The sequence below is a fragment of the Globicephala melas genome, chromosome 2, assembly GCF_963455315.2.
Source record: "Globicephala melas chromosome 2, mGloMel1.2, whole genome shotgun sequence".
Lineage (NCBI taxonomy): Eukaryota > Metazoa > Chordata > Mammalia > Artiodactyla > Delphinidae > Globicephala > Globicephala melas.
In genome coordinates, this window is record NC_083315.2 from 165245329 (window position 1) to 165259287 (window position 13959).

The 13959-nt window shown below is 37.5% G+C and overlaps 1 protein-coding gene across 1 annotated transcript in view; it reads right to left on the bottom strand.

Moving 5' to 3' along the window:
- Nucleotides 1-13181, bottom strand: part of TC2N (tandem C2 domains, nuclear) — a 46210-nt gene extending 33029 nt beyond the window's left edge. The window contains exon 1 of the mRNA XM_030883557.3: nt 13100-13181. The gene's annotated coding sequence lies outside the window, so the exon portion shown is untranslated. The remainder of the gene's footprint in view (nt 1-13099) is intronic.
- Nucleotides 13182-13959: the final 778 nt, after the last annotated feature.

Sequence of the window (13959 nt, forward strand, 5' to 3'; positions counted from 1 at the left end):
GTGGGATCTTCTGGGACCAGGGATCAAACCCCTGTACCCTGCATTGGCAGGCGGATTCTTAATCACTGCACCACCAGGAAAGTCCTGCCACTGGGTTTTGGTTTTATATCTTCTATTCAGTTGATCTGTATTCCTGAACCAATACCACATTTCAAAAGTTATTATGGCTTATAATATGTTTCATTATCTAGCAGGGCTAGCCTCCCATCCTTACTGTTCTTCAATTTCAAAGTTCTTCTAGCTATGCTTGCTTATCTTTTCCTACAAATAAACTTTATAATCTGTCCAGACCTAGAAGGAAAAAAATCTGATGACATTTTTATTGGGATCATGTTACATTTATAAATTATTTTAGAAAAACCTGATATCTTTAGGATGTTGAGTCTTCCTATTCAGAATATTTGTTCAAGTCAAGTTTATGTTTGTATCTTTAGGAGTGTTTTTTTACAATTTTCCTCATAAATTTCGAACTTTTCTTGTTTATTGTATGCTTATGAAATTTGTTTGGCTAAATGGTACTTTTTCTTCCATTATACCTTGTAACTGATTTCTGAGTTTTTTAAAATTTTTCAAAGGCCCTTTTCAGTCTGTTTAGAGGATGCATTCCCTGACCACCCGGATCATACTAATTTCTCTCATCTTTAAACATCTAGTGAATTAAAAAAAAAAGAAGTTTTACATTTTTCATGACATTTCATGACATCTGTTCTATCTCCCCTACTAGAACAAAAACTTTTCAGAAACAATGTTGTACTCACTTTCTGCTTAAAACTCAGAACCTTGTATGATGCTGGGAATTTAGCAGGAACTCAGCAAATATGTAGTTGATAGACAAGGAAACAAAGTATAATAACTAGCTTATATAAAAACTCCTAACATATTCCTCAAACAACATTTCTGACCCCAGTAAGCTTGCAAATACTTAACATTAATCATGAGGGGAATGTGAGAGGACTGGTTAAAAATGATTACTACTTCTGGGGGTAAAGTTTTCAAAGCTGATGGCCTTGAGTCATCCAAAATGAATTGGAGAAGATGGGAGAGGGATGCAGAAAAGGAAACAAGTTTATATAAATAAGAATAAGGGAGCTAGAGTTTGTACAGATTACTGGAGAGTAGAGATGTGTACACAGAGAGAAGCACAGACATCAGTAGAGGGTCCCACTTAAGTATTCAGCAGAGTGCTGATCAGAGAATGCATGCAAGAAAACTACACAAGACTGGGGGAAGACCACCAGAAAAGTTTAAAAGACCATAACAACACTCACCAAGGTCAGTAATAATGCCTGTCCCCACCAACAAAACTGGAAAAACCTCACACAGGATACTGAGGAGAGGACTCAGAGAGTCTTGCCTCAGTGGTGGGGAATAAATAGCCCTAAACCAAAGACTAGTCTGACCTAACAAATCTTAAAATCAAGACTCAAAAGGATCAAACTATTTCTAAGAAACTTAACTATGTCCCAAAGCAAAAAATAATTACAGAAATCTAAAAATATATAGCATGCAAGGTAAAATTTACATTGTCTGGTAGCAGCCAATAAAAAATTACCAGACATTCAAAGAAAGGGAAAAAAATTATGAGGAGAAAAATCAATCTACTGGAACCAACACAGCAATGAAATGAACAATTAAGGACATCAAAATAGTTATAAGTGATTCTATATGTTCAAAAAGTTAAATAGAAACATGGAAGATACAAAAAGAGATGCAAACCCAACTTCTAAAGATGAAAACTATAATGTCTGAGATGGAAAATACACTGGATGGGATTAATAGCAGATTAGATATTGCAAAAGAAACAATAAAGTACAGTAATAAGAGACCCAAAATGAAATACAGAGAGAAAAAAAGAATAAAAACAAAATGAAAAGAGCATCTGTGACCCATGGGACAATTTCAAGCAGCCTAATATACATGTAATTGAAATTCATGAAGATGGGGAGAGGCAGAAAAAATAATACTAAAATTTTCCAAATATGATACCTACAAAACTCACGTCTAAGAAACAACAAACACTAAGCTCAAGAAGTATGAAGAAAACCATGCCAAGGCACATCATACTAACATGGCTCAAAACTGGTGATGAAGAGGAAATCTTAAAGGCAGCTGGAAAAAAAAAGACACGTTATATACATAGGAACATAGTTATCACTAGGAACAATACAAGTAAGGAAACAGTGGAGCAAAAATCTTTAAAGTATTGAAAGGAAAAAACAAAAAACTATCAACATCTAATTTGATACCTAAAGAAAATCTTCCAAAAAAGGAAGTGACAAAAAGTTTTTTGGACATAAAAAATTGAATGAATGCACCACCAGCAGATCCATACTACAAGAAGTGTTCAAGGACATCCTTCAGGTAGAAGAATAATACCAGATGAAATATAAACCCACACACAAAGAATTGAGAGTACCACAGATAAATATATAAGATTTATTATAAAAGATTATTGATGATTAGACAAAAATAATAACATGGTGATGTGGGGTTTATAGCATATGTAAAAGTAAAATGCATGACATCAACAGCACAAAGGCCAGCAGGGAAGAATAGAGTATCCTATTGTAAGGTCCTTGTAGAAGATGTGATGTGGTATATGTAACACCATTTGAAGGTAGACTGTGGGAAGTTAAAAATACGTACTATAAACTCTATAGTAACCACTAAAGTAAGAAAACAGAGGTGCAATTAATAAGCCAACAAAGGAGATCAAATGGAATCATACCCCTAAAATACTCAATTGATATAAAAGCATAAAAAGAAGAAAGGGTAAACAAAGAACAGATGGGATGAACAGAAAAAAAGCAAGATTGATTTAAACCTAACCATATCAATAACCACACTAAGTGTGAATGCTCTACATATGCCAATTAAAAGTTAGAGATTGTTAGATTGGATAAAAAAAAGCATGACCCAAGTATATGCTACTTAAACATACTTTAAATATAAAGACACAAATAAGTTAAAAGTAAAAGGATGAATACTCTTCATGAATATAGACACAAAAATCCTCAACAAAATACTAGCAAACTGAATCCAGCAAATTATAAAAAGAATTATATATCATAAACAAGTGAGATTTATCCCAGGATTGCAACATTGGTTTAACATCTGAAAATCAATTCACATAATACATTATATTGTAGAATAAGGGACAAAAACTACATGATCATCTCAATAGATACCAAAAAAAGATTTGAAAATCCAACACTCATTCATGATTTTAAAAAGCTGAGCAAACTAGGAATAGAAGAGAACATTCTCAACATAATCAAGAGCATCTATGAAAAATCTACTGCTAACATCATAGTAATTGCTAAATGACTGAATGCTTTCCCTCTCAACCCAGGCAAAAGATAAGGATCCACTCTCACCACTTCTGTTCAACACTGTAATAGATATTCTAGCCAGGGCAACTAGGCTAGAAAGATATAAAAGGCATTCATATTGGAAATGAAGGTGTAAAACTCTATTTACAGATCAACATGGTCTTGTAAATAAAAAGATTCAAAGGAATACACTAAAAACCTACTAGAAGTAATATACAAGTTGAGTACAGTAGCAGGATATAAGATCAATAGTTATGTTTCTATACACTAACAATGAACAGTCTAAAAATGAAATTAAGAAATCCATCCCATTCATAATAACAGGCAACAAAAACAAAACCAAAAAAAACCCTAACATACCTAGGAATACTTTAACAAAGGAAATGCAAGACTTGTACACTGAAAACTACAAAACATTACTAAAAGATATTAAAGAAGACATCAACAGGGACTTCCCCGGTGGTCCAGTGGTAAAGAATCCACCTTCCAATGCAGGAGATGCAAGTTCGATCCCCAGTCAAATGCAGGTGATGTGGGTTCGATCCCACATGCCACAGGGCCCACACACCACAACTACTGAACTCACACACCTCAACTAGAGAACCCACATGCTGCAAACTACAGAGCCCACGCACTCTGAACCCACGCGCCACAACTACAGAGCCCACGTGCCCTGGAGCCCACACGCCACAACTAGAGAGAGAAAACCCACACACAACAACTAGAGAGAAGCCCGCGCACTTCAACAAGAAGCCCACACACTGCAATGAGAAAGATCCTGCATGCCTCAATGAAGATCCCACGTGCTGCAACTAAGATCCAACAGAGCCAAAAAAAATAAAGAAAATTTAAAAAAATAAAATAAAGTCTTCAAAAAAAAAAAAGGAAACATCAATAAATGAAAAGACGTTCCATGATCATGGATTGTAAGACATAATATTGTTAAGATGTCAATACTCCCCAAACTGGTCTACAGATTCAACACAATCCATATAAAAATCCCTTCCAGCTCCTTTACAGAAACTGAAAAGGTAATCCTAAAACTCATGGAAATGCAAAAGACACAGAATAGCCAAAACAATCTTGAAAAAGAAGAACAAAGTTGCAAGTCATACTTCCTGACCTGAAAATTTACTATAAAGCTACAGTAATCAAGACTGGTATCAGCATAAGGACAGACATATAGGTCAATGCAATAAAACTGAGAACCCAGAAATAAATCCTTACATGTATGGTCAGTTGATTTTTACAAAGGGGCCAAAAAACTTTAAAGGGAAAAGAATAGTCTTTTCAAACAAGGTGTGCTGGGACAACTGATATCCACATGCAAAAAAAAAAAAAGAATTTGAACAACTATCTCACACTCTACACAAAAACTAAGTAAAAATTGATCCAAATCTATATGTAAGAGCTAAAACTACAAAATTGCTAGAAGAAAACATAGGAGTAATTCTTCTTGAACTTGGCAATGATTTCTTAGATAAGACACCAAAAGCACAAGCAATGACAGAAAAATTTGAGGGCTTCCCTGGTGGTGCAGTGGTTGAGAATCCGCCTGCCAATGCAGGGGACACAGGTTTGAGCCCTGGTCCGGGAAGATCCCACATGCTGCGGAGCAACTAACTAAGCCCACGAGCCACAACTACTGAGCCCACATGCTGCAACTACTGAAGCCCGTGCGCCTAGAGCCCATGCTCCGCAACAAGAGAAGCCACCGCAAGAAGCCCGTGCACCACAACGAAGAGGATCCTCCGCTCGCTACAACTAGAGAAAGCCCGTGCACAGCAATGAAGACCCAACACAGCCAAAACTAAATAAATAAAATTAAAAAATTTATTAAAAAAAAAAGAAAAAGTTGATATATTAGACTTAATCAAAAGTAAAAATGTTGTGCTTCAAAAGACACCATCGGGCTTCCCTGGTAGCGCAGTGGTTAAGAATCTGCCTGCCAATGCAAAGGACACAGATTCGAGCCCTGGTCTGGGAAGATTCCACATGCCGTGGAGCAACTAAGCCCGCACACCGCAACAAACAGTAGGCCCCTCTCGCCGAAACTAGAGAAAGCCCGTGTGCAGCAACCAAGACCCAACGCAGCCAAAAAATAAATTAAAAATTTTTTTTTTTAATTTAAAAAAAAAAGTGAAAGACAGAGTATGGGAGAAAATATGTGCAAATCATACATCCAATAAGGGGCTTATATCCAGAATATAAACAAACTATTACAACTCAATAATAAAAAGAAAAATAACACAATTTAAAAAGGATTTGAACAGACACTTCTCCAAGTGGCAAAAAAAGTACATAAAAAGTACATAAAAACATATTCAAAACCATTATTCATTAAGGAAATGCAAATTAAAACTACAATGAGATAATACTACACACTTATTAGAAATGATGAAATTGCAAAGGCTGACCATTCCAAGTGTTTATAAGCATGTATAACAAGTAGAACTCTCATATCCAACTGGTGGGAATATAAAATAGTTTGGTAGTTTTAAGTTAAACATACACCTACCCTATGATCTAGACATTTCATTCCTAGGTATTTACTCAAGAAAAAAGAAATCTTATGTCCATACAAAGACTGGTGCATTAGTGTTCATAGCAACTCTATTTGCAAAAGCCAAAAACCAGAAACTATCAAATGTCCATCAACAGGTGAATAAACAAATTGTGGTATACCTGAATAACCAATCTGTGATTAGTGTCTTTCCACCTGTACTGGTAGATTTTCCAGTATTAAAAAATTCTCATTCATTATCTCTTTAAATATTGCTTTTGCCCATTCTCTATTTCTTTTCTTTCAGGAACTCCACTTACTAGACTTTCTCACTATAACTTCTCATTCTGATCATTCTAATTTTCATGTATCTTAATCTCTTTTATATTTTCCATTTCTGTATCTTTGAGCTGTATGCTGAATGATTTACTCTGATCTATATTCCAGTTAATTCATTCTCTCTTGGGGTTTGCCTAACTGCCCTATCTGTGGTTAAACTTAACAAATGAGTTTTGAGTTTTTATTACTGCATTTTTCATTAATAGAAATTACATTCAGTTCCTCTTTTCAACCAGCTTTGTACCTCTGTCACTTTTCAGACTCCTGCTCCCTGCATATATTTTCAAACGTGCCTTTTACTTACTTAAATAGAGCCCATCATGGTTATTTTAATAATAACTAGTAATTACAATACATAAGCCTTTGCAAGTTTTCTTCTAAATGTCTATTGTTTCTGCTGATTCTTGTTCAGGTTGTCTTATTTCCACGTGCACTTGGTTATCTTTGACAAATTATCCATTGACCTCAAAACTTTACTGGTAGGACTTTTTTTAAGCCAAAGATGAAAGCGTACTACTACAGAGAATATTTGCATTTGTTTACTATATCATTTTAAATTCATGCCTTGACATAAAACCCAATTTAAAAATGAGCAAAGGATGCGAACATTCCCCCCCCCCAAAAATAGACAATTGGCCAATAAAGACACAAAAAAGTGCTCAACAGCATCAGTTATTAGGGAAATACAAATCAAAACCTCAATGAGATACCACTCCACACACAGTAGGATAGCTATAATCAAAAAGACAGACAAAAATAAATGTTGATGAGGATGGAGAAACTAGAACGCTCATACATTGCTGGTAGGAATGAAAACTGGTGTAGCTGCTTTGGAAAACAGTCTGGCAGTTCCTCAAAACAAACACAGAATTACCATATGACCCAGCGATTCCATTTGTAGGTAAATGGAGAATGAAAATATATTTTCTATGAAAATGGAAAATACATTTCCATACAAAAACTTGTATGCAAAAAAAAAAAACTTGTATGCAAATGTTCAGAGCAGCATTATTCGTAATAGCCAAAAAGTGGATATAACCATCAACTAAGGAATGGGAAAGCAAAATGTGGTATTAACCATACAATGGAATATTATTCAGCCATTAAAAAGAATGAAGTACTGATTCATGGTAAACATGAATAATCCTTGAAAAGATTATGCCAAGTGAAATAAGACACAAAAGACATATTGTATGATTTCATTCATATGAAATGCCCAAAATAAGCAAATCATACAGACAAAAGTAGATTAGAGTTTGCCAGGGGTTGAGGGAAAAAGGGGAAATGGGGAATGACTGTTAATGGGTATAAGGTTTTTTTCTGGGGGTAATAAAAATGTTCTGGAATTAGATAGTGCTGATGGTTGTACAACTTTGTGAACATATGAAAACCCACTGAATTATACACTCTCAAGGATGAATTTTATGGCATATGAATTATATCTAAAGAAAAAAAGATTTTTTAAAATTCACATCTTGAAATTTTTTTAGACCACCAAGGTGATGTGTACTTCCCTCATGATCTGGTAGTTACGACTGCCCAAGGACAGGTTTTTTTCCCTTCTGCTTTACTTGGCCTCAAGACAATTTTCCTTGCAGATCCTTGAAGGAGGTTGAGTTTTCATCCTTTCCATGACATCGAAGACCTTTGGGATCCCAGAATTATGGGCAGAAAGTCTCTTGTTAGCTAACCTTGAATGAGCCCTGGGCTGACTTTTAATTATACCTCCGGTCCTACAAATCTACCAAATTCTCATTCAAATCCAATCAAGTTCCCTCAGTTTAGCAAATACTCTCAAAGCAAATAAGACTTAAGGGCTCCTACAGTCTCTCAGATTTTCATCTTTCTCTTAGATTTTGACATATTAAATCCTAAGTACCTTAAAAAATTTTTTAAATACAGCTATTCTTTTTTTAAATACAGCTATATTCAGTGTGAAGGTTTTTCCAAATGTCTTAACTATATTCCAAACGTGCAAATCCAATATTTACTTTTCAAGTTGAAGTTAACTCTAGTGAGTTAGGACAGGATTTGCAAAAAATAAAGACAGCCTAATATAATCCACAATAAAGTAGCTTTAGAAGTACTTGGGACCTCGGATGAATACAGTAGATATTTAAGACTTAGATAACATACTCCTGTATACTAAGATGAAAAGTTTACTTTAGAAAAAAATTAAACTTTAATTTGAGTTTTAAAAGAAGCATGGGTGGGTGACCTGCCTCTTAGGTATGGAGGCTCTTTTACAACTAAAGTAAAAGTAAGATTGCAGCAAGGATACACAAAGAGACCAAAGAAAGAACAGCCCATACATATGAACATATGTATGAAAACTTGACATATGATACTTAGAGATTACTGAGAGGAAAAACAGAATATTCAATAAACTATGCTGAGAAAAACTGACAACCTATATGGAAAAAAAAATGAAACTGGATCCCCACTTCACACCACACAAAAATCAATTTCACATGGACTAAGGACACAAATATGAAAGGCAACATTTTAAAGCTTTTAGAAGAAAATATCAGACTATATCTTTAAGACCTCAGGGAAGGGAAAGATTTGTTAAACAAGATATCAAAAGAACAAACCATAAGGAAAAGGCTGACATATTCAACTACATTAAACTACAGAATGGGTCTATCAAAAACCACTGTAAAGAAAGTGAAAGACAAGCTACTTACTGGGAAAAAGATATTTGTCACATGCATAATTGACAAGGGATTAGCACCCAGAAATAAATAAATAAAATTATATATATATATATATATTCTAGAAATCAATTTCAAAAAGACAAAAAAATTAAGAACGGGCAAAAAACATAAACAGCCATCCCACTGAATAGGAACTATGAAAGGTTCAACATCATCAGTAATTAAAGAAATGTACATTAAACCCTACCATTTCTCATCTACCAGATTGTTGAAAACAAAAATTCAGATAATTACAAATGTACAAATGTCTCAAATGTTGTTGAGAAAGGGAACAAAGTGAACACTTAATACGCTGCTTGTGAGAGTATAAACTGGTACAACCACTTTACAAAGCAATTCAGCGTTATCTAGCAAAACTGAAGATCCACAACTCTACTCCTAGGCAAAAAAACATAGGAAATTCTTGCAAATGGACACAGAGAAACACAGATTGGACAGTAATAACAAAACAGCTTTCAATAGCAAAAAGTAAAATTAAATTTAAAAAAAGAAGAATGAAAACACCCTAAATGTCCATTAACAGGAGGATGGATAAACAGCTGTAAATTCATATAACAGAATAGCAAAAAAAGCAAATGAACTATAACACAGCAACACAGATGAATCTCATAAATATAATTTGTGCACCCAAAAAGCCATGGAATAAACAAAACTAAACACCACATTACTTATGAATACCTATGTATGTAGTGAAACTCTACAGAAAATCAAGGAACATGGAAAGAGAAAGACAGAATCAGGGAGAAAGATACAATTAGGGCTTCAAAAATATTATGTATTATTTCTAACGCATGATATAGGTACCGGGCATTTATTTTATTTGTATTCTCTAAATCTGTAGATGTGTCAAAAGTACTATTCTGCACATATGAATTTTTCACTTAAAAATTAAGCAAACACAGTAACAACCTAAATGGGAAAAGAATTTGAATAAGAATAGATACATGTATAACTGAATCACTCTGAAACTATCACAATATTGTTAATCAACTATACTCTAATATAAAATAAAAAGTTAAAAAAAAATTTTAAAAAATTAAAAATTAAGCAAATACATGTCGTGGTAGAAAATATGAAAAACATATAAAACTATATGAAGAAAATTAAAATTATCAATAACCCCATCATCCTGAGATAACTATAATATTTAAAAGAAATAAATATACTTAAATGGTATGTCTTCTTCTACCCTGTATTTTGTTTTAGTTTGGTTTTGGTTTTGGCCTCAGCCGTGCAGCATCTTAGTTCCCAGACCAGGGATCGAACCCATGCCCCTTGTAGTGGAAGCATGGAGTCCTAACACTGGACCACCAGGGAATTCACATTTTACTCTCTATTTTTATTTACTTTTTTTTTTTTTACAGCTTTATTGACGTACTGACTTACAGTGAATTGCTCATATTTAAAATGTACAAATACATGAGTCAGACATATGTATACAGTGGTGAAAGCATCTTCACAATCAAGAAAATTAATATACCAATGAATACATCCACCATCCCTAAAAGTTTCGTCATACCCCCTTTGAATCCATCCCCCTTTTCTTTCCCTTGCCACTCCCCCCTCCCTCAGGTAACCACTTATCTGTCTTCCGTTACTTTAGTTTGCAGTTTCTAGAATTTTTTCAGGTATAGTCTAGGCATACTTTATTCATATGTTTCACTTTAGTACATACTGCCACCAATTTACACTTTTACCAGCAGAGTACAAGAGTTCCAGTTGTTCCGCATCCTTATCAACACTTGATTGTTTGCTTTTCCATTTTTAGCCATTCTTTTCATATCCTAAGGAACACACACACAAAACTACTGCCTGAACAACAACAAAAATTAAACTCTCAATGAAGACTGGAGTGAAACTCATAAAGAAATTTTCATCTAAGAGCATTTTCTTTTAAATGCATAATAATAACTGAAGCAAAGGCCCTAACTGATGTATGCTTCATGAATTCTGATTTAGCCAAAATGTGTGATACCTACATAAGATTTTTAGAAGAGTCATTGAGATACACACTAGAAAAATCACATGACAAAAGTAAGCTAGAAGTATCTAAGTACTGGAACTCAGGAGAAATACAATCCAACAGTTTGTTAACGTGTGACTTTGACACTGATAAAATCACCTGAACCCAAAGGACCAAAATACCACTAAAATAGTGTTCATAATTTGAATTGGGGAGATTAAACACTTACAGTTCTAGTCAATATGTGCAGCAACTTGCTGTCAGCTTCCCATGCCGGGTGATGCACTTTAACATAAAAGTATTCTATTGGCCTTATATTCTTTCCAATCTGACTATAAACTCCCCTATCACTCTACCACCCTATCACTCCTCCTTCAAATCTTTGTGTCTCAAAATAAGGATTCTACGCTATCTTTATTTCTTCATCCTCTATTTACTCCTCAAAGGCCTTCAAATTTGGCTTCCATCCTTATCATTTTACTTAAATTGTGTTTGTTGAATTCAATGACATACTCCTAACTACCAAAACCAATAGGCACTTTATCAGCCCCAATCTTCCTGATTCCTCTGACTCATTTGACCCTAAAATAGATTTCTATCCTTATGAAAACTCTTCCGTCTCCTGGTTTCTAGGACACCACTGTCTGTTAGTTTGCTTCCTTCTTTCCTGAATGTTTGTTCCGCCTTGGTCTCCTTGGCTGTCTCTACCCGTCCCTTAAGTCCTGGTGTTTTCCATCCTTGGTGTTCCTCTCTTCTTACTCTACTTACTGGAAAGTTTTCTTCCACTCTCACAAGATGAACTATCACAAATCCATGGGTGGTTCCAACATTCACAACTCTGATCCTGACTTCAGAAAATCCCACTATCAACATATCTAACTGCCAACCAGGCAGCTCAGCCAGAGGCCCTACAAGAATCACAAACTCATTTTTTCTCAACCTGAATTAGCCCCTCAATTTGTTAGTTTTTATTTGTGAATACACAATTATAACTCAAGTGGAGCCAATAAAATACAAGAGGAACTTAAAATTGTTCCTTCTTCAAGGGTTAAAAAAAAAAGCAAATTTTTATGAAGGCTTTTTCCTCCAGTTATGAAGACACTCAAAGTCATTAGCAAAAACTATAAAATACAAAATGTATGATAAAAACCCAAATCTCCTCGAATCCCAGCTCTCAAAGGCAAGCAATATAAATCTCTCCTTCCAGAAAGAGCAATTTTTAGCCATGATAAAGTTCCATATCGAAATATTAAATTGGTAAGTAGGCGGTGGTGCTATTAACTCAATATTTCCAGGCTATTTATATCAATCAGGGGAAACACCTCTAATAACTGCCTACCTGGAGTGAGAATCAGTATATTTTAAATACGAAAGCAATCCTTTTACACGCTGTATTTTAAGCACTCTACAGGAATCAACGTTTTTGGCTTGCCATCTATCTTGCCTATACCTGCACGTCCACCTGTGTGCGACATACCCACGATTCATGCACAGTACTTCCTTGATTTAAAGAAAACCATAGTAAAGAAAGAAGAAGGAAAAAGAAATTGGAGGAGATAGATATAAACCAAATCTAAAAACCTAGCTGGGTAGATGAATTCATGTTTTGCCAAAACCAAAACAAAGTGATGTTTACCACCCCTTAGCCGCTTCAAAAAGTTTCAGAAACTTCACAGATGAAAACCATCCGCTAACCGGTTCTCATCAGACTCTCCAGGCAAAGGAAATGCGTTCGCTTTCCTCTTAACCCAGAGGCCAGAGCCCACCTGGGTCCGGCGGTCGCAAGCGCGCGCTCAGGGCGGGGAGCACGGCGCGCGGCCGGCCCCGCCGGGGCTGGGGTCTCCCCTCCGTCCGGCCCGCGGGTCCCAACGAGCGGACCGGTGAACCCAGCGGACCTACAGCCCACCGTGCTCCCACAGAGCGAGTCCCTGCCCTCCCGGTCTCGGATATCGCGGCTGTCGAGGGGCCCCAAACCTCCCTCAGGCCTCCGGAGAGCAGGCGTCGCTGAGGAGACTCGGCCCCGCGAGGCTGGGGGCGACGAGGCGACTGCCGTCCACGAGTCCCACCGGGAGGGCAGGCAAGAGGCCGCTCGAGGCCCGCGCCACGCTGCTCGCCCGGGGAAGCACCCGCGACCCTACACCTGAGCCCCCCCACCCCCGGCTCTCTCCCGCGCCGTGTCCCCGGGGTCTCCACGCGCCGCTCTCGGGGAGCCGCCGCCTCACACAGCGCCGAGGCGGCCAGTTACCTGCTCGAGGCAGTGAGCGTCCTGGCGTTGCCGCCCGCGGGAACCGCGATCCGGTCACCTCGCGCGGCCGCGCCCCGAGGCCCCGCCCCCTCTCCAGGTTTCCCCCCCGCCCCCCCAGGTCCGCTCCGCCAGATCTGCCCCGCCCTCCCCAGGTCCGCCCCGCCCGTCGGGAGGCGCAAGCCGAGGGGCGGGACGGGGAAGGGCCGCCCGTCAGTGTACCTGAGCGCCAGGCGCCTGCGCCCTCGGCTCCTCGCCTCTCCCAGCCGCAATTCTCGGGGGCGCCCTCTGGAAAGGAATAAAATGAAGCCAGGCAGAGTTTGGAGTGTGTTGAGCAATCATACGGGATTAGACGGGAGATAAAAGATAGGGGTATAGTGGGAAAGCAAGTGACCTGATGAACCTCCTTGAATAGGGAAGGAAGGAGCAGTTTCTCTTGCCAGAAGATATTTCTGCACGCAGAGAAACTTCTTGGAAGCAGAGAAACTTTTCTTAGTTGTGTCACTGGTCTTTAGGGTTTACATCCTAATTATAAAGTCTTTGAGAATCAGCTCGCAACTCTTCACTTTTGTGACTTTACATTTCCTACTGCTTTGCTAGCAGCCGGTACGTTGGAAGGAATCCCAAAGGTATCCACTACCTGCCACACCCCCATTCTATGCTGGAATCCCCTCTGGCACCCTGGCAAGGAGTTGACTGGCCCTTTTTTGCCTTCCTTGCTGGAAATCTCAACACTGTACTTGGAAAGCTGTTGAGTGAATTCCTAGGTGATCTGTTGATGAATGGCTAAGCTTTGGAGAGGCTGCTGGATTGTAAATTGAAGGTGATAACTTTCTTCCTGGAGAGTAGTCTTTCCCAAAATG